General features: G+C 37.8%; 1 pseudogene; it reads right to left on the minus strand.

The window, feature by feature from the left end:
• Nucleotides 1-398: 398 nt before the first annotated feature.
• LOC112809568 (heterogeneous nuclear ribonucleoprotein A3 pseudogene) lies at nt 399-21,538 on the minus strand (annotated as a pseudogene).
• Between the last annotated feature and the right edge of the window lie 3,666 nt (nt 21,539-25,204).

Genomic DNA, 25,204 nt, shown 5'->3' on the forward strand with positions numbered 1-25,204 from the left:
ATGACAAACATCCTACCTATAAAATTTTATGTTATTTTTTTGAAAAGTTAAAAATTCCTTTTTTATTCCTGGTACCCTACCACAATTTACAGGGCAATATACCTGATGTAATGAAAAGAAAAAGGGAAAGGTACAGTAGATAAAAGACCTCAGGAATGTACATCTAAATGATGCTACATTGCTTTAATCAATAGCTACACATTTTGCAAACTGTGGCTGTGACAGTCCTGACCAGAAAGGGGTTCCTATTTAAGCTGTAGTAACTTTTCTTACTATGGATCATCGTTCCTTCTGTGGCAGATTTCTACAATTCCTCTAATGCATTTGGGATCACTGTCTCAAAGTAACCTGCAGCTTTCTGCAGAAGGACTGTAACCTTTTCTTCTGAGGTTTTTTTTTTAGAAATTTCTGCTACCATATCCACCACTTCTACCACCAGATCCATAACTACCACCACAGGGACTGTCTGAGCCTCTTCTACCCAAACTGCCCCCTTCATGGGTCCATAATTTGATTACTGTTGTCCACTATAATTCCCCAAATAATTATAGTTCCCACCACCACCATTGTTACCTCCTAAATTTCCTCTTTCATTGTAACCATCATATCCTCCACCACCACCACCATATCCGCCTCCTGGGTGTCCATACTCTGGCCCAGCCCCACCATCGCCACCTCTATTGCTATAACCAGGACCACCCCCATCATTGCCACCATCGCCTCCAAATCCCTTATAGATACCCTCCCCTCCCTGATAACCACCTCTGCTGTCACCACTATAGCCTTCTCTTCTACCAAAGATACCAACATGACCCATAAAGTTGCCTGATCCACCTCCATGACCTCTTTGTGATCCAGCAGACAGCATTTCTTCTTTAGAAAGGGTCTATTTCACACTTCACAATTATGCCCATTAATAGCTGGTATTTCTGAACAAAAATTGTATCAACTATCATGATCATCAAAAGTTACAAAAGCAAATCCTCTCTTTTTTCCACTCTACCTGCCTTCCATAACTTCTATGGTTTTAAACTTGCCATACTTTTCAAAACTGTCTCTCAAATTGTATTCTTCTGTATCTTCTTTAATACCACCAACAAAAATTTTCTTCACTGTTAGATGGGCACCAAGCTTTACAAAATCCTCTCTAGAAACAGCCTTCTTTGGTTCCACTAAGCAAATGCCCATCAAACTTGTGTTGTGTGGTCAAGCACACATCATTGCATCTATCTCTTCCACACAAGAGTAAGTCACGAAACCAAAATCCCTGGAACATTTTGTTTGGGGGTCTCTCATCACCACACAACCAGTAAGTGTGCCCCATTTTTCAAAATGTTTTCTTAAACTATCATCTGTAGTTTCAAAGTTCAAACAACCAATACACCATTTTCTTGTTACTCTGGTTCCTTTGGATCATGGTTCTCTTTGCTGTGGCGCTGGCTGCAGTGCCAACCAGAATCAGGCTGGGGGCCCCGCAGCCATGGTTTTACCTCCACTTTGAGACCACTTATATATAAAATTTTAAATAACTCCACAACATCTAAGATAGAACTTGCTAAGTTGACTTTACAGAAAAGAACCCCTGTTCAAAACTAGCAGAATCCTGGATGTGGTGGTCTAAGGACAAATAACACTGAAATGAATGGGACAATTGTAGATCCCAATAATCTTTCCTAAGAAACCTTTCCATAAGAGTGATGTGAGGATGGTCTGGATTCCTTCAACACCCATATTTTCAATAGCAGTCATCACATAAATGCTCCAACTAATTTGATAGTAGGGTAGGTGTCCCCCCCGTTTAACCCTATCCCTCCTCCTCACTTCTTAGGTCCTCCCTGGAATTGCAATCAGTAGATTACTGCTACCGACCTTTGGCATCTGCTTTTTCCTTTCTGAAATACTCTTAAGTCTAATCTTCCTTTACACACCAACTCACTCACTTGATACTTCCCTGACCTCCTTAGTCAAATTTTGTGTTATATAGTCTCAAAAGGCCATAGATCTCTGCATCTACAGCTTGTAAAACACATCAACCATCATGATTTTGTTTGTTCAATCACCATTTATCTATCATTTAGATTATAAATTCCATGGAGAAGACAGATTGGTTCTGGTTTTGCCCATGTGTATCCTCAGCTCTGAGCTCAAATATTAGTCCATAGTGGGTTATCAGTAAATGTTTGCTGGAATAAAAGACTGGATGACTAAAGGAAAAATGAAACAAATAGAATTTTCAGAGAGAGAAAGTGGGTGGATTGGTGGCAATAGTTTCAGTAGAATAAATAGGTTGAAACCTGTTTCTGTGTATGTGTGTCTGTGAGTGTGTGCCTTCTGAAGAGCTGAACCAAAGTAGTCCACTTTTAGAGACAAAAAGGCAGTATTGACAGTGATGGTAAGGGTGGAGGTAAGACGAAATGGAGAGCGAGGCATAAAATGAATATCGATGACACTCCCAGCACCTCTCTTACATATGGGCTCTCAGGCTTTGGCCATCTGGGCTAGAAATTAGAATATGCCTGAGTTCAGGTCCTCAGAGAAGAAATCAGACAGGATTAGATGTGCAGGAGATTTAATGGGGAAAGAACTATAGAGACTAGAGGGGAGAAAGGAAGAGTAAGCAAGGGAGCCTTTAGAACATGTGTAGGTGAAGGAGGAAGGAAGGGATGAAGGGATGGGAAGGAGGGCAAAGATGAGGGGGAGGAGGAAGAAGAGAAAGAGGAGAGGGAGGGGGGAAGAACAAGGGGCAGAAGAAAAGAAGAAGGTGATGACAATCCAGGGCCCAGAATTAAATTAAGAGCTACTTATATCATTTTACTGATGCAGACAGTGTCTTCAAAAAGCTTACATAAACTCAAAATACATCTTTTTGTTCCATCTCTTCATAATGAACTAAGGGAACATCCATGTATTTTCAAATTAAATATTATTCTTCATTTTCAGGGCACCTGGGTGGCTCAGTTGGTTAAGTGACTGCCTTTGGCTCAGGTCATGATCCTGGAGTCACAGGATCGAGTCCCGCTTGGGGAACTCCCTGCTCAGCAGGGAGTCTGCTTCTCCCTCTGGCCCTCCCCCCCCCCCATGCCCCTTCTCTCTCATTCTCTCTCTCAAATAAATAAAATCTTTAAAAAATAAAAAATAAAATAAATATTATTCTTCATTTTCATCCTGTGAAATCAGATTCTGAATCCTCCATGTCTTGCTCACCCATTACTGGGTTTTCTACGCATACACTTATCAAATTCCTGACACTCAGGTAACTTGAAACAGTTGGTAAGAAAAAACAAAAGTTGGTTTGGAGAAGAGCTATTTTAGAGGATGGCTGAAAGAGCTATGCTGAAAATGTTTAAGTGCCTGTACAGTAGAGAAAGGTGAGTAAGCAAGACAGAAATCTGCCAGTTATGAGGAGGATGCGAATATATATATTTTTTAATCTAAATTTATTCCTAAAGCATCCTCCCAGGGGAACACTAGTTATTAAATCTCTGGTTACATTTTACAACTGAGCAAGCTTTGAAATGAATGAGCACGAGGATTGGGAATTAGAACTCCTTTCATTCTGAAAATGTAACTGCCTCGAGTGTGCTGTGCTTTTCACACTTGAACTGCAGATGGAGCAACCACTGGGTGGGTGTCAAGCTTTCAGCTTAATATTGTTTTATTAGTTTTTACTATTCATACATGTTTCTGTTCGTAGTCATTTGCCAAAGTTTAAATTATAGCTGTAATAAACATTTGACATCAAGTATTTCATAAAATGTTTCTATCATAAAGTCGTCAGGAAAATACTCAATGTGCCTTGGCGGGGGGGGGGGGGCGTGGTTGGCAGATGGGGATACCAGGAGTGTGTGTGAGAAAATCTTATCTTCTATATTCTCCGTTCAAAAGTTTCTATCACAGCAATATTAAAGGTATCCAAATATTTTTTTAAATTTTTTTTAATTCTTCACTGTTCCCTCTCTAACTCAAGAATACAAGTGACAAAAATCAAAATCAATGTCCCACATGTATGAAAACCTGTTTAAGGAAATATGAAAAATTACTTCAAAAACAGACTATCTCTTAAATGTGTATCACTTCTCAACATGTTGACTCTTGTTCCTTACAAATTTTAGACAATGTTTTGGGGTTTTTCTGTTCTTTTATAGAAATTTAGAGCTGATCATACTAGAATGTCTGATAGCCATTGTCACTTCCCTATACTCTGTCCTCTTGCTTGTTCCTCCATGGTCCTGTCCAGCATTGGGTTAAATTTTTTATTTCTTCATCATTTTCCACATGCCACTTTTTTTTTTTATTTTAAAGATTTTATTTATTTGACAGACAGAGAGAGAGAGCACAAGCAGGGGGGAGTGGCAGGCAGAGGGAGAGGGAGAAGCAGGCTCCCCACGGAGCTGGGAGCCCGATGCGGGGCTAGATCTCAGGACCCTGGGATCTTGGCCTGAGCCAAAGGCAAATGCTTAACCAACTGAGTCATGTAGGTGCCCGCACTTGCCACTTTCTGTTAACATTCCCAGCCACTGACTAGAAGGGGAAAGTTGTCGCTATCTTACTCTTTTTCTGAGACACCTGGAAATCCTAAAATCCTATCATATAAACCTTTTCTTTTTCCATTAAAATGTTCAGCAGACTCTATTAGGATGACAGGATCCTTCAAGATATATGAAAGAAAAAAACTTACGTGTCATTGGCTAAGTAGAATTACCCCTAGTGTGCATGTTACCAGAGAGAAAGTAAATTTGGTGGCTCACTTAAAGTTGGTAACATCCAAGTTTCCCAGTTCCTCCCTCCATGCCTCAAAAAAATGATTTGAAGGAAAAACATCTAAACACACATTACAAATTAAATCCATGAGAGTTTATATGTGTAGAAAGAAAGCAAAATATGTGAATTTTCTCAAGGTTTAATCAGAAAAAAAAAATTTGTTATCATCAATGAAGACAGAAATCTTGATTATTTCCAACACTGACATCGTGTAGCATACATCAATAAAGAAGAAGGGAGGGGAGCCTGGGCGGCTCAGTTGTTAAGTGTCTGCCTTCGGCTCAGGTCATGATCCCAGGATCCTGGGATTGAGCCCCGCTTCGGGTTCCCTGCTCCGCGGGAAGCCTGCTTCTCCCTCGCCCACTCACCCTGCTTGTGTTCCCTCCCTCGCTGTATCTCTCCGTCAAATAAATAAATAAAATCTTAAAAAAAAAAAAGGAAGAAAGAAGATGGGAAATTTTTTAACTTCCTACAATTCACACATGACAGATACTTTGAATAGCTACATAAATATGCATTAACTAAATCCATAATATTTAACTATTATATACTTTTCTCATTGTTAAATGTGCTTTTTTTATAACTCAGAATTTTTGATGAAATTCTAAAGGATCCTAAGGGTATTATACTCCAATATGGTGACAGCTAGTAGAAGAGAGGGGGACAAAAAGAAGAATGGATAGAAACAGCAAAACCAAATATAATTCTAAACAATATAGTTGATAAAGTTTTCACTGAAAATAAGGAATGGTATTTCCTAAAGTTTCTTTGGTTTTTATTAGCATTAAAATTCAACAAATACTTTTGAGCTCCTATTGTGTTACCAAGAAACAAGAGTAAAACATTTCTACTTAGAAAAATGTGTATGCAGGTCTTGACTAGCCAGTTTGAATTAAATAAAAAATGACCTTTTCTTTGGTTCAATAGATATTCTAATCAAAAGAGTTGTTCATTTATCTTCAGAATCTCAGTTTATTAGCTTTATTCTGAATATATTTCTTCAATTGACTTGATGTTGAGGATCATTAGGATCTCCTTTTTCCCCCAAAGCTGACTCCTTTTAGTTTTTGGGAGCCTATGTCAAAACTAACAACAACAACAACAACAAAATTAGAATAAATGACTCAAAATTCTGTCCAGCTACTTCCTATCTTTGTCATGTGCTTCCAAATTTTGGTCAGAGAAAGGTCCCTTGTCACCCGGAATAGTGGAGAAATGTTCTTATCTCAGTTAACTCTTAGTTTATAGAGCACCATTGTAGACTATAGGCCAGTAAACATAAGACGGCAAAACAAGAGGGGTAAAAAAAAAAAAAAAAAAAAAAGCAAGCCTGACCTGCATCAGACAGGAGAGTGCTTACTAGATTTATAAATTTGTCATGGCATCCATGTTTCTATACAATAGAGGGTGCATTTTTCAGCCATATTTCACTCTGGCAATTCAACTTGTCATGAAAATTTATCCAAAACTTGGAAACAGGCAAATAAATTATTGGGAATATTTTCAATATAGTGTTGGGAGTAGCGCACACTTCCTGAGGATTATCTAATTTTCTAGGGTGTATAGCTTTGTTTGACCGCAAATGTACTATTAAGACATTTCACAATTCTGTAATATTAGACATTAATTTTTACCAAACTGATAGTCATGTATATGATTCCTGTCTAAGAGAGTTGTAAATGATTCTTCAACATTAGCAAATTCAAATGATTTCTGGTCAGGAGGAAAAGTAATCCAAAGGTTACTGTTTCTCGTCTAGTAGACACTAACCATTAACCAGTCATGTACTAATCAGCAAATTTATTTCTGCATTTCTTTAACTGACAAACTATAAAATCCCAATTCCTAAAAATCTTCTTCAAACAAGGTTTAATATCTTACTGATTTTTCATTAAATAAAAATTGACATGTTCATTTTATATTGTTATGAGAGTCATGTTTTTAACTTTTTGAAAATTGTACTTTAATACTCTAACAAAAGTCTTCAACTAATAAAATAGCCCTCCAGTGATAAGAGCAGAACAAAAGGCTGATCACAGGAACACAGAATGAGCTAGTAGGCAAATAGAAAATACTCAAATTAGAAAGCAACTAAAAAAGCTACAGAATTAAAGAGGAAATAAAGGAATCCAGTGTCTTAGGGCAATACAAGAGTCCTGGAGCTCTATGTCACCAAAATGGTAAGGCAGGCTTCTCAGGGAGGACACTGATAAAGAGCAGCAAGGTAGCTCTTACCATCTACCTGCAAGTGATGTTTCAAAAATAGACATAAAAAAGAAGAGCATGACGAGGAACTTGAAAAGACTATTTGAAAGTAAATGTGAAATATTTCCAGGAAGTGACATATTAAGAGTTAGAAAGCACAGGCTCCTGGGTTATGAAGAACTGTGTTCAAATCCTTTGTCTCATTTACCAGAATTTTACAAAATTTATGCAGGTTATTTAAATTCTCTATGCTTTTGCTTATTTCCAAAGAGAGGATAATGACACTGCCTACCTCTTAGATTTAAGATATGAAATTTGAAAGTATACATAAAGCATTTAGCACAGTGTCATGCACATACTAAAATAACTTGATAAATGCTAGCCCTTATTATTTTTAATGACTTGGGAAGATTCTGAAAGGTGATAGATAATCTACAGTGCACTGAAGAAACCATCACACATTCAATACTGATACCGTGATCTTACTGTATATAGAGGCAGGTGGATCCTGGAGATAACTGGGTTGCCTTAATGCTAAGATAGATATAGATGCTGGATGCCTTAACTAAGGATATTTAATAAAGAAGAATTATGATCCAGATATGAGACTTCAATGCTCTAATGCAATCCGGATTGGACAAGAACAGGGTGAGACATATTAGAAAAGATCTAGAAAATTGAGACAGGTCAAAAAGAAGTAAAACTGAATAGGACCAAAAGTGAAGTATTCAGGTTGACTACGGATATTTTTTCTACCCTTAAAAAATTGTAAGCTTGAGGCACCTGAGTGGCTCAGTCATTAAGCATCTGCCTTCGGGCTCAGGTCATGATCCCATGGTCCTGGGATTGAGCCCCACATCGGGTTCCCTGCTTGGCGGGAAGTCTGCTTCTCCCTCTCCCACTCCCCCTGCTTGTGTTCCTTCTCTCACTGTCTCTCTCTCTCTGTCAAACAAATAAAATCTTAAAAAAAAAATTGTAAGCTTATATCTAAATCTTTCTAAGTATTAAAATTTTTGACCTACAATTGTCATGTTCACTGTATAGAAAGAGTATACGTCCTGTATTCATGCCACTATACATTCATTCACTTCTTTCTAATTCTTAATATTATCCTTCAAAAATACCACCCTCAACATAACCTCTTATTGCAGGGTAAAGATCCGTGAAAAGAACCCATTTCGGAAAGATATGAGAGCAAATGGAGGATTACACAACTGAAGTAGTAGGACTGAAGAATATAAATTTCTGTTACCATACATTCCATCATTTTATAAATCATAAAATGTCAATGTTGGAAGCACCACATTTATCCCTCGTAGTCTCAGCCAAAATCTGATCTCAAGAACAACAGAAGATCAACTGTTCATTTATAACAAAATGATATTTAGGATAAAAGAAATAATAAAATCCTCCAAAGATTCTCCCTATTGGCCTCACATCATTAGAATTCTCTCAGTCCATTTTGTGCCAAAAACTCAGCTCCACTATATATATATATATTTGAGCACAATGCTCCAAAGAAGTAAAACACATAGCTCACTGTCGCTCTTTAGTACTCTGTTCATAACCAATGGAAACACCCAGAATCTTAGCTTGGATCCTCTTCCTAACCTCTTGCTTACTCTGCTTCACATAAAGCAGAAGAAACACATGAATCTTGGAGCTACTTGCGTCTTAAACTGAGGAAAGAATTGCTCTTCATTGTGGCCAGTGCATTGAAGCTCTAATAATCAATGTTCCCTGAGAGCCAAGTGGCATGATACGATCTCCATGGAACAAAAGGAGAATTTCTATGGAATAATCTAAGGAATTTTTTCCAAAGTCTTTTAGCTTACATAGAGGAATATAAAACATTCCCTCTCTCATCTTTGAATACTGCTAGGTTTCTTTAATATTTTAGATACATCATATTTTCCAATATTCTCTTCTTTAGGTATTTTAAATATTTCTATGTTAAAATGAGAACAAAAAATGTGTGAGCGCGTGTGGAGGAAAAAAAAAGATGTGTTAAGATAGTAAAGTAAACCGGGCACCTGGGTGGCTCAGTTGGTTAAGTGACTGCCTCCGGCTCAGGTCATGATCCGGGAGTCCTGGGATCGAGTCCCGCATAGGGCTCCCTGCTCAGCAGGGAGTCTGCCTCTCCCTCTGAGCCTCTTCCCTCTCGTGCTCTCTATCTCTCATTCTCTCTCTCTCAAAAAAATAAATAAAATCTTTAAAAAAAAAAGATAGTAAAGTAAACTCATTTCACTTTTTTTTTTAAAGATTTTATTTATTTATTCATGAGAGACAGAGAGAGAGAGAGAGAAGCAGAGGGAGAAGCAGGCTCCCAAGGAGCAGGGAGCCCGACGTGGGACTCGATCCCAGGACCCTGGGATCATGACCTGAGCCAAAGGCAGATGCCCAACCATCTGAGCCACCTAGGCGCCCTTCATTTCACTCTTAATAGTAGAAAGTCTCAAAGGAAATAATAAAAATCATATTTTATAATCCAAACTGAATAGCATGTTTGGAAAACCACCAATTCTGATCTCAGTAAACCCTAAAGCACATATTTAAGAAAATAAAATCTTTAAAAGCAAGAAAATTAAAAACCATAAAATTAAACTGGTATGAGAAATTACATTGAGTTTGTTGACTATTTTTTTTTTTAAGATTTATTTATTCCAGAGAGAGAGAGAGTGTGTGCATGAGTCAGGGGAGGGTAGAGGGAGAGGGAGACAGACTCCTTGCTGAGTGGGCAGTCTGAGGCCTCCTGGATCCCATGACCCTGAGATCAGGACGTGAGCCAAAATCACGAGTCAGATGCTCAACCTACTGAGCCACCCAGGGACCCCGGTGACTATTTTTAAAACAATTCCCCATTTTATTTAAATACGAGCCTTACCTTCATGACAGTAAGGGGAGCAAGGACTTAAAGAATTTAATAATTTTTTTAAAATGTCCTTATTCTCCAAGAGTTGACTTTGAAGTAACTTTGAGAATAAACTTTTTAAAAGGTAAGTAAAGCCTCCAAATACAGTTGGCTAGGAAAAGAGACATAATATGCTTTCTTGCCATTTAACTACATTGTATTTTTGACTATCAGATCTGAAAGTAATACAATTGAGTAACAATGTTTGAGTACATTGTTCATACACAGCCACCCTTGCTCACTGCTTAAACAGCAACATACTCTGATATTAGCAAGTAGATAAGGTTTTTTCTTTTGTTCTCTTAATGTATCTATCGAGTTTTCTTTACAGTGTAAAAAGAAAAAAATATCACGGATTTAAGGGCGGGGGAACTAATATCCAGACAGCAGCTGCAGAAGATAATGGATGGGCTAACTTTTTTCATTTTTAATCACATGGACTAGATAAATAATTTAAAAACCTTAAATATATAATGCTCTCAAAGAAGGGAAATGGACCAGGTTTCCAAAGATATTGACTTCCAAAGTGCTATATGGAGTGGCAAAGTATTAAATTTTTAAATATTCTGATCCTAATCTTTACATTAAGGACTATCTGTGTATTGATTGGAGCAGTGTGTTTTCTTTCTTCTACCAAAGGCCATTTACAGATATCACTAGCTATCATTCTGGGAAATGCATTATTGTATCATCATTATCTCCTTACATAATCAGAATCTCTCAGAGTTTGTTTTATAAGCTTTTTTTTTTAAATACATAAAGCTTGCTATGTGGTCCTAATTTTCATAAAGAAAAGTTTCCTGTGTACTTATTCTTCATTGGAGTTAATTAAGTATCATGATGACTATTCAACTCTGAATTTGAATAGTGAAACTGGAAATCTGCTACTGCTAAAACTTCTTTAAGAGTACAAGGCAGTATCTGTTAACTTTTATAAGGACAGAGCAGTGACTCTAAATCATTAGATCAGCTCCTAAATGAAAAAGAGATGAGCAAATTCATCACAAGTTCTCTCTCTGTGGTGCTATTAGAAAGTGAGGATTTACTATGAAAGCATTTATTGATTCACATGATAAACACTGCATACACATATGCCTTCAGTTACCCAGAAAGTTCATTCTTTAAGAAAGATTCCAATTAATGTATCTCCGACTATTTAGAGTGTTGACGAACACATCAGGTGTAAGTCTGCTCTGTCAGGCCTACAGACAAGAAAATCAATTGATCAACTTCTCTTTTTACCTTTGCAGCAAATACAGGCACAAATACAGAAAATGTCACAAAAAGGCTGATCAAATAATCATCAATGTAAAATAGTAGCATCAGTTCATCCTTGGTTACTACTTAAAACAAGCAGTGTTTCAGCTGAGTATCAACCCTTCAACATGCTAAAAAAAATGATAATTCAATTAGGAAAAGAAACAAAAATGAGCAGAGTAACTTTTTCACTTTTAGGCACATTGAAATATGTCCATAAACCATGTTTAGGGCCAGTAAGATCACAAGATTCCATTTTTGAATCAACAGATTTGTCTCTTATTAAATCATATCATTATCAACCAAGATTTTGCTCTTCCCTATTCCAGTCCTGACTCTATCATCCTCCTGTCATTAATTGCCTCCTAGCTCTCAGCTTTATTAGGAGAACCTCCAGGGGACTGTCCTTGTTCTTGACTAGATAATATGCAACTCCCAGCTCCATATAATCCTTCATGATGGGATTCACCATAGTTTCAAGGTTATGTTTACTTTGGTCATTCTTTTATTATTGTCTGCCTCACTCACTGGGCTGTAAGCTGAATGAGGGCCACCTCCCCTCCTCCCAACCCCCCCCACCCCTGCCCCACCCTCATCAATGAGTCTGCAGAGCTAAGGACAGTGCTTGGCAGCAGTTAAGCAAAACTTGTTGGATAAATACACAAATGACTGAATAATTGTGAACCTCAAAGACAATGAACAATTAAATCTTTCTGCAGGTCTTATAAAGATGGATTAACATAACAGCTCAGATGAACCTCAGCTCTTGACTAACCTGTAATTTTACAAACTGAGAAAGGGAGACCTAGAAAGCTTAAATAAATGGCTAGTGGCAAAGATTCTTTGCACGGTGCCCTACGCATTGCTACCCATTTATTATTTAAGAATTTAACATTTTACAATAAAAGGATTTTTAATTCTTACTGTAAACACTATGTGCATAATGCCCTCAATTACTCAAAAGGATTTCATTCTTTAAGAAGTGCTCCAATTAACACATCTCCCAAATGCTTATAGTGTTGATAAAATGAGGTGTAAGCAAATTCTGCCTCAAAGTGTGCATACAAACTAGTGGTAAAGATACTTTTAATACTGTCTAATTTTTATCCAATGCAAATAAAGATGTTTGTTCATTAAAGCCCTGAATGTCTGAGAGTTGTATAATCTTTGCAATCTTTTTTTCCTATATGCTACTATGACACTTAAAAAAGAACAAAGTACCCTGCTGACAGATCTAAAAATTCCATATATTTTAATATATGCTGCTACCTGACGTCGTGCCATCTTATACATTTTAAATAAATGTTTCAACTTCTCTCCCTGCTAGGAGGTGATTTTACCCCAAAGGGCACCATTTTATGAATTCAATAGCAAATACTACAGTAGGCCTAGAAGGGGCCTTGGGGGCTTTTCTGATCTATTCTTGAATCTTCAAAAGGGAGAATATCTTAACCATTACATAAACAAGTATTGGCCCATGTGCTGACACCTTAATGAATTCAAGACAGGACTAATGAGAATTAAGCAGTGAACGTTAAAGTTTAATCATCTCTAACTCTTTACATTTTAGTTCCTTTCATTCTGATTTTGCTGTGGATGCTGAGTGTGACAGAATGCTAAAGGGATGGGTTGAGCTGATTTAGACATATAGAGAGCAATATAAAGAAACATGAAAAGTTGTGATAGGAGCTTGGCAGTTCAGCAACCATCCTTTACCTGGGGGAGAGCAGAATGCTTGCAGTCCTACTATGGAAGCCATTGCTTACTAGAATATTCCAGCTGCAGAATTAAAAGAGAGAGAGACAGAGAGAGATGCCCATGCTGTACAGACATTAGCTGCATGCCTAATCAGAATCTCATATTGCATTTTAAGGTCACTTCCCTGCCTGGTCTTTATCTGCATTTCCTGAATATTTTAACTTCTATATTGATTTCTCTCATGTATGTGATGTTGCATCAAACTGTGACAATGCATTCTGAGGCAGTTTAGGCCATATACTTATTTTCGCTTTTTCTTTTTCATATTTTCCAATTCTTTTTTATAAGAACTACATAAATCCTATTTACTATAGACGTCTTCATGATACAGTTTAGCATTATATATTTTTTCTATTATTAAAGAAATACTTTTTTAAAAAATTTCTTCATCCAAAAATCAATTCGGTTCTCTCTATATATATATTTGAATATAAAACTCAGAGAACATGAAATAATGTCTTTATCATCCATACTAAAAACAAACAAACAAACAAAACACTTCACTCCTCTGTCCCTCTGTAAGTTAGCTGTGTGAGCTGGAGCATGCTGGCTACTTGGCAGATAAATTAAAATGAAAATAAAATCACAAACACATCATAAAATATAACCAGGGCTAGCTATATAATTTGTGAGTTCCAGTACAAAATGAAAACATGGGACTTTTATGCAAAAATCACAAATTTCAAGATAGTAACAGCCAAATATTAAACCAAGCATGGGTCCCTTCTAAGCATAGGGCGCTGTGTAATTGCACTGCTTGCATACCCATGTAGCTGGCCCTAAATATAGCTATCATTTTATATTTATTACTAAGAATGATTTCCTTAATACATGTTCTTTTGAAGTAGTAGGGTATTAATGACTCTAAAGGAAGTTCTTCTTTTGGTTGAAGTTGGCCTTCATCTGTTTGATATTTAAACTGTTCAGATGATATAAACTGCTTTAAGATATTTGATTACTAGACCGATTAATTGAAATGGCACAAGTGATATAAAAAAAAACACTTCATAAATAATAAGTTTAAGATCCTTCTCAGAGAAATCAATAGAAATGCCAGAGAAGTTTAAGGCTTTCCAGTACTCAGAAATGCTTTACACTGACAGACTAAGAACATTCAAAGAATTAGTGGACAATAATAGCATAATTTAAGTTTTACTCTGAACCTTGATCAGAATTTCATGAGAGCTAAGGTGTTGATGTGAAAACGATGCATTGCTGTCAGTGGAAGTGGGGGTGGCAGGGAGGGCTGTTAACAAATACAAGTTGGAAGTAACATGCCAAAGTGTACTTACGAGTGGCTTTTCTTCTCTGTTCTTGCTGAGATATTTTGTGCTTTACAATTAAATGTGAGGGTGCCTGGGTGGCTCAGTCGGTTAAGCGACTGCCTTCGGCTCAGGTCATGATCCTGGAGTCCCGGGATCGAGTCCCACATCGGGCTCCCTGCTCAGCGGGGAGTCTGCTTCTCCCTCTGACCCTCTTCCCTCTCGTGCTCTCTATCTCTCATTCTCTCTTTCTCTGAAATAAATAAATAAAATCTTTAAAAAAAAAAAAAAACAATTAAATGTGAAATTTGATGCTAGTAGGTTTGTTGCCTCAATAAACAGAATAGTGGTTTGAGGATCTTGAACGACATAGCCCTGCTCTGCCTCCTGGTTAATAGTGACATTAATGAACCTGTGCCACAAATCAAAGGTTGGCTGACTTCAGAAGGAAACAAATGTTATATTTCCAAAGTTAAAACTGTGTCCCAGAGCTTTCCTGAAAGCAGGATCTCATGTAAAGTCATCGAATTATCACAATAATACAGCTTCCTAAGCGATGTGGAATAACCACGCATTGAAGAGTGAAGTATCTCAGAACTCTGCCAGGTCTGATCTTAAAGCTTGCTGCCAATTCGTTTAGGATTTTTTAAAAATCATTTTACATGATAGATTTGGCTTTCGATCAGCAGCACTTCAGAAACAAATACAAGAGAAGGTGAATCATTTGCTTTAAAGGAATCCATGTGCATGGAACAAGTATGGAACATGCCCAGGAGAAGGGCTGAATCAATATATTTAATCTATTTCTGGAAAAACTATGCAGGGAGGTAGAAAGAGGAAAGAAGTCTTATGAATTCTAACTCCTTGAAATCACTGAAAATGGTCAGAAATAATTCTAACGGAGGTAAAAAAAAATATATCAGGGCTCCATCTTCAAAGCTGTAAACTTATGCTAGTCGGAAGATCCATTTCTTAATTACTGCCCTCTCTCGACTTATCTGACCAAGAGACTGAAGTTAAATTTATCAATAATGTTCACCCAACTAATTGGTTGGGTTGCCCAAGGTTGTTGTACTTGAGAAGGAGCATTTTAACTAAGAAAAACAAAAAAATAAACCAAAAAAAACCCAAACTAATCATTCAATAAAATATAAAATTGTATAACCAGACTTTTGAGACAGAAGCTGTTGGTTCCCTTCATATAAGAAGTATGAGATTCTTAAATGAAGCTTCTCTTTGAACATAATTCTCCTGAGACACTGTTTTTCTTTGAAAGAGCAACTGTGTGTTGAGAGACAATTCTCCATTGGACTCTCACATTTTTGCACATCTTGCAAATTAAGGCCTTGATATTATTTGTTTCAGACTATCTTTTGAAAGATGTTTGAAAATAAATAAATAAAGGATGTTTGTGTAGCAGTGAATAACCTTGGAAGATAGAAATAGTGTCTCCGTTCAGAAGAGAGGTCAGGTTTAATTAGAGCCTTCAGAGCAATGGAAGGCATGTTTGCTCCCATTTGTTTCTTTCAGCTCTAGGTTCCTGTGCTGTATAATGTGACTTATGCATGGGCAGATATCACTCAGTCCTCTTTGTCTCATCCTTTGGGAAATGAGACTTAGAGAATCAACACAAGACAATATGCTGTTAGTTTCTCCACTGCTATTAACTGTGAGTCATATAGGCCTTTGACCCTGACCAAAGAATCTTGGGGCTCCTGCCAACATCCATGAAATAGTGTGTGTGGTAGGCTAACTTGTTAGCAGGGTGTATTTATCTCTCAGGCTACCATAAAAATAATACCAGACTTGGTAGTTAAACAACATAAATATATTTTCTCACAGTCTGGAAGCCACAAGTCTAAGTTCAAGATGCCAGCAGGATTGGTTTCTGGTGAAGGCTCTCTCCTTGGCTTGTAGATGACCACCTTCTTGCTATGACTTTACATGGCCTTTTCTCTATCCATTGCACTTCTGGTGTCTCTTCCTCTTCTTATAGAGACACCAGTCCTACTGAATTAGGGCCCTACCCTTATGACCTCATTGGCTTTAATTACCTCCTCATAGGCCCTGTCTGCAAATACAGTCACAGTGGGGGATAGGGCTTCAACATATGAATGGGGGAGGGGACACAATTCAGTTTATAACAAAGGGTAAAATCTCACAGTTCTTGACACCTTGTATTTGAAAACATCTGATACTTCTCTCCATTTTCATTAGTTTTTTTGTGTGTTATACAGATACTTTACATATTGATAGCAATTCCACCACAGTAGAGATTGTTGTATCAAAACTACTTTGAAAAACAAACAAAAAATTTGGAAAGTATAAACAATTTTTGAATTACAAATTAAATAGAGTAAAATGATAAATTAGTCTTAATTTTATAAACAATGCAATTAATTACAAATTTACAAATGTTTACACTGATAGTCACAACCCATGTCATGATTAAAATATATAACTTACATCTACTATACGGAACTTACTAGTTACAATTTTTATAATTTGATTTCTTAGAGTAGCCTTATAAGAATCTTAGAGGTGATAGGTAGGGAATCATCGATTTTGAGGCTGAGATTATATAACTTTCACAAGTTCGTATAAGAATTCAGTAGTAAGTTTGTGAATTAAAACTTGATATAGTGTTCTGCTAGTTTAGCAATTTATTCATTAAACCACTAACTACTAGATACAATAATATCCCGCCACCATTAGATCAATTCTCCAATACAACTGTAATAGAAACAGTCTTAAAACTTTAATGAATTGCATAACATTTCAATGGCCACTGTTGCTGTGTGCTGACTAAAAGATTCATCTCAGCCCACATTCTGCCTCTCCCAAGTTGCTTTAGCTATTTTATTCCTCTATGTGCAGCTTATTTGCATTTTAGGACCTTTGCATTTGCTGGTCACTCTGCCTCAAGTGATTTTCTCCAGGCTGTTCCGTGGCTGGCTTTTACTAGTCACTTTTAACCAAATGTCATCGTCTCTGAAAAGGCTCATTTGATCAACCCATTTAAAACATATCTCTTCTTAAAAATAAATGAATAATAAAATAAAACAGACTTCTCTAAAACAATGACCCTTTGTCATATTATCTTTCATCTATCACTCATCAGATCTTTATCATTTTAATCTGTAATTATCTTATTTGTTGGTTGATTTATTAACTTTCTTGTGAAGGTCAGGAAACCTCTGTTTTGTGCACTATTCTATAACTAGGACACTATTATGTAACTAGGAACAATTCTAGGCACATAGTTCTTGAATAAATGAATGTTTTCATTAAATCCTAAAAACCACCTTCAAATAAGTATTGATATTCTTTATTTCTAGATAAGGAAAATTAGGTTCAAAGAAGTTAAGTAAACTGTTCAAGGTCACACAAACAGTAAATGCCAGAGCTGTAGTTAAAAGCCCTATCCGATTAAGCTTTAGAGGCTGCAGAGTTAACTTCTATGCTTTCAAAAGCTTCCCTCCTTCTGTAAATCAGAACTCAGCTCCTTTTCTTGTTCCCTAGAAAGCATCCACTTTCATCTCGTACCATTATTGAAAATGTGCTCAATTGAAAAAGAAATAGAGAACTTTTTCTCACGCATCCTGTAATAAACTAATTAAAAATTCTCCTAGGCTATTGTCTCTTTTTTTACTTGATGCAATTTCTCCCTCCTCCTGCTGGTCCACCTCCTCTACCCTGCTCCTTCTATTTTGTATTACTTTTATTATTATTATTATTATTATTATTATTATTATTATTATTCACAGTAATTTGGACCACTGTAGCTTCTCCCTCCAAATTGATACATATATCTACCATAGAATCATCAAAGAACACTCCTAAAACCAGGATTTCTGCTCCCAATTCAAATCCATGTGAGGATTATAAGGAAAAAGTGTGTTTTCTTTCAGGTATGTCCTGCTTTGGCACCTTAATAAGTAAATCAATTAAACTTCTTTATTGTAGCATTCCCTTTCCAGAGAGTGCTGACTGAAACAACAAAAGAGAAAAGGAGTCCTACTTTGGCTAAGCCCATAATATAGAAACCAGGGGGCAATACAAAGTTTTGTGAGGCAATATCTTCTCTATCCACGATAGAAATTCTAGATATATTGGGAGATTTTATGCTGAATATATCCTAGGGTATGCATCTTTTTGGCTTTTAAATGGCACAATCAGGCTTTTAATGAAATCTTTTTATATGGGCCCCAGGAAATGGCACAGTAGTTGATAATCACACTATGGATGATTCCAAAAGTACTTTATCTTGAATAGTATAATATTTCACACATTTGCCCTTGTTTTTCACTACCCAGAAAACAGAGTATACATTGTGTGGCTGAAGCTATTTTGAATTAATAGTCGTGGTTCTGAATCTTGCCTCCACATAGAAACACTACAAAATAAGATTCGTTTGAGAGAAAATGAAACTCAATAAGGAAAAAAAAAAGAAAACAAGACCAACAAAACGGTACATATATTTATAACTGCACAACCAGGCTTATGGCATAATGCATTACAGTTTCACAAACAATCGATACAAATTATTGGATATAAAATTACTTTTTGATGACCACTGTGAAAATACAAGCTGTTCAAGTCATTCCTCACACTATTATTGATTTTACTCTACTTTTTCTATTGCATTTTTAAAGCACTTGATGTCAATTTTTAAGTCTCTAGTCTATAGTGAAATACTAAGCAAATTCATGTAGACTGGAATTTTCTAAGGGATATCAAGAAGGGAGGATTCTTCAGAAAACTTTTGCTTTGAATTTCTAATTCCAACAAGCATCTCTTTTTTTAAAGATAGAAAAAAGTCTTCCAAGTCCCATTTCCAATAAATTTGAGATTACCCCAACATTTTAAGACCAGTGGTAATTTCATTTTATCCTTTTTTTGATAGATTTTTACCATTGGATAACACTGACTGACTGCATAGCTCCCATGAAGATGATACTATTATCTGTCAAACATGACATCACACATAACTGTCAAGCAGAAAATGCAGAATTTTACCTTACATTCTTGTTTATCAAATAGCATTTAATATCATTTTAGGATCATTAGAATTAGATGTAGCTGCCTCTGTGACCAAATTTTGATAATGTTAATACCTTTCCAAAAAGATGTTACAGGCCAGGTTTCCTAGGAAACAGATTCTGAAATTGAAATATGCATGTACAAATTTCATCAGGGAAGGCCCTTAGTTAAAACAACTGGGAAAGAGTGAAAGACACAGGATCGGGCAAAGGGAGAATTTGCCTCGGAGATGCAGTAAAGGCTTCAACTGACCCCAATAAGAGTTCTGAGGCTGCGAAGACCTTTTGGGCATTGTTCAAATTAAGGAAAGAGGGGTGCCCATGAAGTTGTATCACTGTATCCATCAGTCCTTAGATGCAGGCCCACACAGGAAACAGGGGAGTCTGACCGCAGGCAAGCAGCTCGATTTAGCCAGTCAATTTCCTAGAGTGACAGATGAAGGAATGAGTGCCTCCATCCTGAATGAACAACCTAGATTCCGTTCCTCGGCATACACTGTAAACAGTATAGGGGTATTTTTGAATCACGAGACCAGGATGCTGAGAGTTATCTGCCTAGGAGAGCTTGCCAACTTCCCAACCAGTTATATCTTGCCTGCCTTCTGATGCCCACGGCTCTGATAAGTTCTCCTTAGCTGTCTCACTCTGTCCTTTATTTTTCCCTCTGCGAGTTTGTTTCTGTAAAAACTTCTGTTTGTTCTTCTACCTATTTCAGTATTACAGTTTGATTCCCACATATACAGTAAAACTAAACCAACTGTCAGGCTAAACAGTGGTCTTTGAACTTTTTACTTGGGTAAGTGCCAAAAGAATTTTCAAAATTACCATGCCCCCCCCCACATTTTTAAGTTGATTTTTATCATCTACTTTCTTTACATCCTTCCTTACTTCCTTTCTTCCTTTTCTTTCTTTTTCATTCTATCCTTTTCTTTTGACATGACCTCATCCAGGACGCTCAAAGCTATGTTAGATGCCTCTCCTCGTGTCCCTCAGCAATGTTCTTCTCTGTTCCTCTGTTCTGTGATGGCTCTCACCACACACTTTGTAATTATCTCTCTGTATTCCATTTCAAATGCCAAGATCTCTCAAGCTAAGGGCCATTAACCTATTCGCTGTTATATACCCAACAACTAGCACACTGCCTGGCAAATAGCTCAACCATAACAAATATTTAATGAATCAATTAAATCTTAATTTCACAAAGAGAAGGAATTTCTGAGCTTCATTTTTTGAAAGATGACTATTTCTCCAGAAATACATCCCAAACCAACCACAGTATTAGAACAATATCAAGTTATGCTTCTCTGACAAATTTAAATAATTTATCTTTACTGACAAAATATACAGATTACATCCATATACCCCATTCCTTCTACTCCCAAAGTGGCAAACTTCCAAATGAAGGAAATAAGTTTGGCCTCTGAGAGTTAAAACATAATAGATTAGGGCTGTGGTAAGCAAATCCAGTATTAACTGAGTACTGTCTCTGTTACAACTCAGCTTGTTTCAGACATTTAGAGCGCTTAATCCTGTGGTTAAAAAAAAAACCAACTAAATTTGCTATATCATTTGGGCTGTGTCTATAAAATGTAAATACATCCGGTTGATTGAAATGTCCAGATGTGCTGGTTTGATATAAAGACATCCTTGGACTACCAAGTACTTCACAGTAATAATTGTACTTTAAACAGCTGATAGAATTATTTTATTGTTGACAGCCCTTAAACCCAATTTGGGTGGAATATTGTTCTCTTGCTATAAAACTATCTGCAGATTCATTTTTCTTGCAGAATACAATAAAATACACTCCTGCCTCCAGCTGCTTCTTATTGAAACTCTGTTTGTAAGGTCTGCGGATATAAAACTTTCATATATACACTGGCTATGAGGCTACCAGAATTCTTTTTTTATCTCTGCTACTGACCAGTCGAGTGACCCTGAACAAATCATTCTTTGACTCTGGCCCCAGTTCTTTCACCTATAAAATTCAGACATTGGTGAGGTGATCACCAAGGCCCTTTCAGCTCTAACTGCATGACCTAGTAATTTTAAACCCCACCTAAAAAAAGATACTGTGACATCCTTAACTGAGCAAAAACACTTACTTGTTCCATAGATCTCGATTCTCCCAAAGATGAAGGAAGAGGCCACCGGTCTGCTTTTAACCTTCCCTGGGCCTCTGTCACATAATGTAACCTGTTCTAGGGCACGCAGACTTTGCCTCTTCATCTCCAGGAGCTTTTTAAATTTGATTAAGTTAAAAGTAAATAGGGAATGGATCATTCATATCCTTTATTCTTTCCTATGTACTTCTTCTTACCCGTTTTAATTCCAGCATACATCGTTTTCTTAGAAGCATAATTGGTAAGCAAGAATATAGTCACTCAAAGACACATGAGACTGCTAGCATTTATGAAGCAAAGATTATGTGTCAAATACTTCGTAATATAACAACCCTATGAAATATACATTATTATCTCCACGTTTACTGATGAACAATCTAAGTCCCAGAGGGACTTGTAAATACTGGTAAGTAACAGGTCAGAATGAGAAACTATTTGGAGACTTAAAGTCTCTGCAATACTGTTTCTAAAAGGAGAACAGAGTCTAGGGTTAATGAACAAAAGTTTTTCTGGTGCGAACGTCCTTAAACCTAATCTGGCTCTATAGTAGAAGTCAAAAGAGTAGAATCCAGCAAGGGACAAAATCCTCCCATGAGTCAACTACTTCTTGATTCTTGTGTGCATACTTTTTGCTAGAACTCTGCCTTTGCATTGGTGACACTGCATCTATTCTTCCTACTCGGAACAGCAGGAAGAGGAAGGCACTAGGATCAGGGAATGTAGGAGTGGCAGCATTATTATCAATCAAGTGGCCATAAAATCTCATCTCAAATCACCAGCAATTATTTTTAGAACATAGCTTAATTTTCTGAAGCAAAATTTATTGATATATCCAAAAGTGTACCATCAGTGGTACTTCCTCAGGGCAGTTTTATTTTAGAATGAAGCCCGTTTTTAGTAAAGCAATGTGTGGGAGTCTGCATTTGATAGGAATCTCAAAAGAAACGTGGGGGCAAGGAATGGACTGGTTCCAGATTAGGGCAGACTTTCTAAACTGTTATTAAAGTTAATGATAACAGAGCACTGAGCCAGTCCTCAGTTAAGCTCAGCAAATTCTTTTTTTCTTAGAACATTATTTGTCAGACTTTTTTTTTCCTTTGAATTTTTTATTGTTATGTTAATCACCATACATTACATCATTAGTTTTTGATGTAGTGTTCCATGACTCATTGTTTGTGTATAACACCCAGTGCTCCACGCAGAACGTGCCCTCTTTAATACCCATCACCAGGCTAACCCATCCCCCCACCCCCTATTTGTCAGACTTCTTGAAGAGAAAGTGAAACATCTATATGAGGGAAGCAAAACTTTGTTTTCATGAAATAGCTCTATTGAAAGAGAACCAGGGGAAAGATGAAGGCTGATTTTAAATTTTTTAAAGAGTTTCATTTCTTTATTTGAGAGAGAGAGAGAGAGAGAGAGCACAAGCAGGGAGCAGGGGAGGGGCGGAGGGAGAGGGAGAAGTAGACTCCCCATTGAGAAGGAAGCCTGATGTGGGGCTCGATCCCAGGACCCCGAATCATGACCTGAGCTGAAGGCAGGCGTTTAACCGACTGAGCCACCCAGGTGCCCTGAAGGCTGGTTTATTAATAGCCCTCTCCTTGAGTGGAAAAAATGAAGAAGATATATCACACATTAGAGATACCTGAGGAATATCATTTATTTTTGCAAGATTCCTTAATCACAGGTTACTTTGCTTTGAAGTACTCTTTTCCCTTGGCATATAAAGATTTTTTATATGTTTTTATCTGGTGTAAGGACAAATTCTGAATAGAGTCTATGATATCTTCATAGATTGCTTTTGACTAAACAAACACAGTTGAGAGCAGGCATCAAAAATCAGATTGAAATCATTGACCATAGACTAACTCTGTGTGCTAAAAACAACTGGTCCTTGATATGGACAATTCTGGAGGTTTAGTCCACAAAAGACAATTGACTAAGGCCACCTTGAGGTCATGGCTAAAATAATCAGGGAGAGCCAGTTATGAAATAGCAGTTAAAGTGAACACTGAAGGGGCGCCTGGGTGGATCGGTTGTTAAGCGTCTGCCTTCAGCTCAGGTCATGATCCCAGGGTCCTGGGATTGAGCACTGCATTGAGCTCCCTTCTCAGTGGGAGGCCTGCTTCTCCCTCTCCCACTCCCCCTGCTTGTGCTCCCTCTCTCGCTATCTCTCTGTCAAATAAATAAATAAAATCTTTAAAAAAAAAAAAAACAAAATAAAGTGAACACTGAATTTTGGCGTGGATGCCTTTATACCACATTTTATGACTAACATTTTGGCTTAGTCATTTTGTAACCACATATACGCTGATGTATCAAAAAAATTCATTAAACTTCCATCTTTTTTTAGTCACAAACCTAATAATGTTCAAAATAGATGATGGTGTCAGTGTAAGGAATTTGTGAAGTTAAAAGATGCCAGAAAGTTAATAACTAAGTAAAAGTTGAGGTGACAGCTAGGTGAGATTGCCAGGGATGGGCAAAGAGTATCTTATGCACATTATTGAAAAAGAACAACAAAGAGGGGGTGGAGCAAGATGGCGGAGGAGTAGGAGACCTGGATTTCTTCTGGTCTCAGGAATTCAGCTGAATAGGGATCAAACCATTCTCAACACCTACGAACTCAACAGGAGATCAAAGAAGAGAACGGCAACAACTCTCTGAAGAGAGAAGCGACCACTTACTGGAAGGTAGGACGTGCGGAGAAGTGAATCCGAGGCGATATTCGGGAGGATAGACGGCAGGGGAGGGGGCCTCCGTCGGCCGCTTCTGGCAAGTGATAGAGCAGCGGGGCACAAAATCGGACCTTTTAGAAGTCGGCTCCGCTGAGGGACGTCGCTCCAGTGGCTAAGTGGGGGATGGAACCCTTGCAGGACAGTGTGATCTCAGGACCCTTGGGGTCACAGAAAAACCGGGGGTGCCTGAGTGCAGCAGAACTCCCAGGTATCGGAGCGGGGAAGCTGGCTGCAGAGACAGAGCGGAGGCGCGGGCTCTCAGCTCGGGGTTGCCATAAACTGTGATCCGCGGCCCAGTCGGGCCACTGCTCCTCCAGCAGGGACCCAACAAGCAGCAGATCCGGGGAGACTCCCCTTCCTCCCCCGGGAGGAGCGGCGCAGGAGTGCACTGCAGGCATCTGCTGGGTTGGGAGACTCCACATGGGGTCGGGTGCCAGAGATAGAAATGCTTGGTCACAGGCCGGGTGAGCACGGAGTGCGGCCAGAAACCAGAGAGATGGGAGTGACTGCTTTTCTCTGGGGGCGCACTGAGGAGCGGGGCCCCGAGTTCTCAGCTCCTCCGGGTGGAGATTGGGAGGCCACCATTTACACCCTGGTCCTCCAAAGCTGTACCGAGAGCTTGCAAGGAACAAATGCTCCTGAGAGCAACCCCAAGCAGCTTGCTTAGCCCGGACCGACAAGGGCGGGGCAATTCTGCCTGCGGCAAAGACATTTGGGAACCACGGCAACAGGCCCCTCCCCCAGAAGATCAGCAGGAGCAGCCAGCAAGCCAAGACCAAGTTTACTGATCATGGAGAACAGAAGAACTCCAGCGCTAGGGGAATACTGCACATAGATTTCATGGCTTTTTTTACTATGATTCGTTAGTTTTTCAAAGTTAATTTTTTAACTGTTTTTTTTGAATTTTTCCTTTTCCCTTTTTCAACCAACATCTTATCAATCCCTTTTTTAAAAAAAACATTTTTTAGTTTTCATTTTTAGAGTCATATTTTATCCCTTCATAGTAGTTACCCTTATTTTTGGCATATATATATAATTTGTTCTCTCTTCAAAATTGTAAGATACAGTTTCTTCGAACAGATCAAAACATACCCTAAATCAGTAGTGTATGACTTTGTTCTAGTCTCCTGCCTGATCACATTCTCTC

This window comes from Callorhinus ursinus, unplaced genomic scaffold, assembly GCF_003265705.2.
Source record: "Callorhinus ursinus isolate GAN/ISIS: 27379988/994484 unplaced genomic scaffold, GSC_fseal_2.0 scaffold42, whole genome shotgun sequence".
NCBI lineage: Eukaryota > Metazoa > Chordata > Mammalia > Carnivora > Otariidae > Callorhinus > Callorhinus ursinus.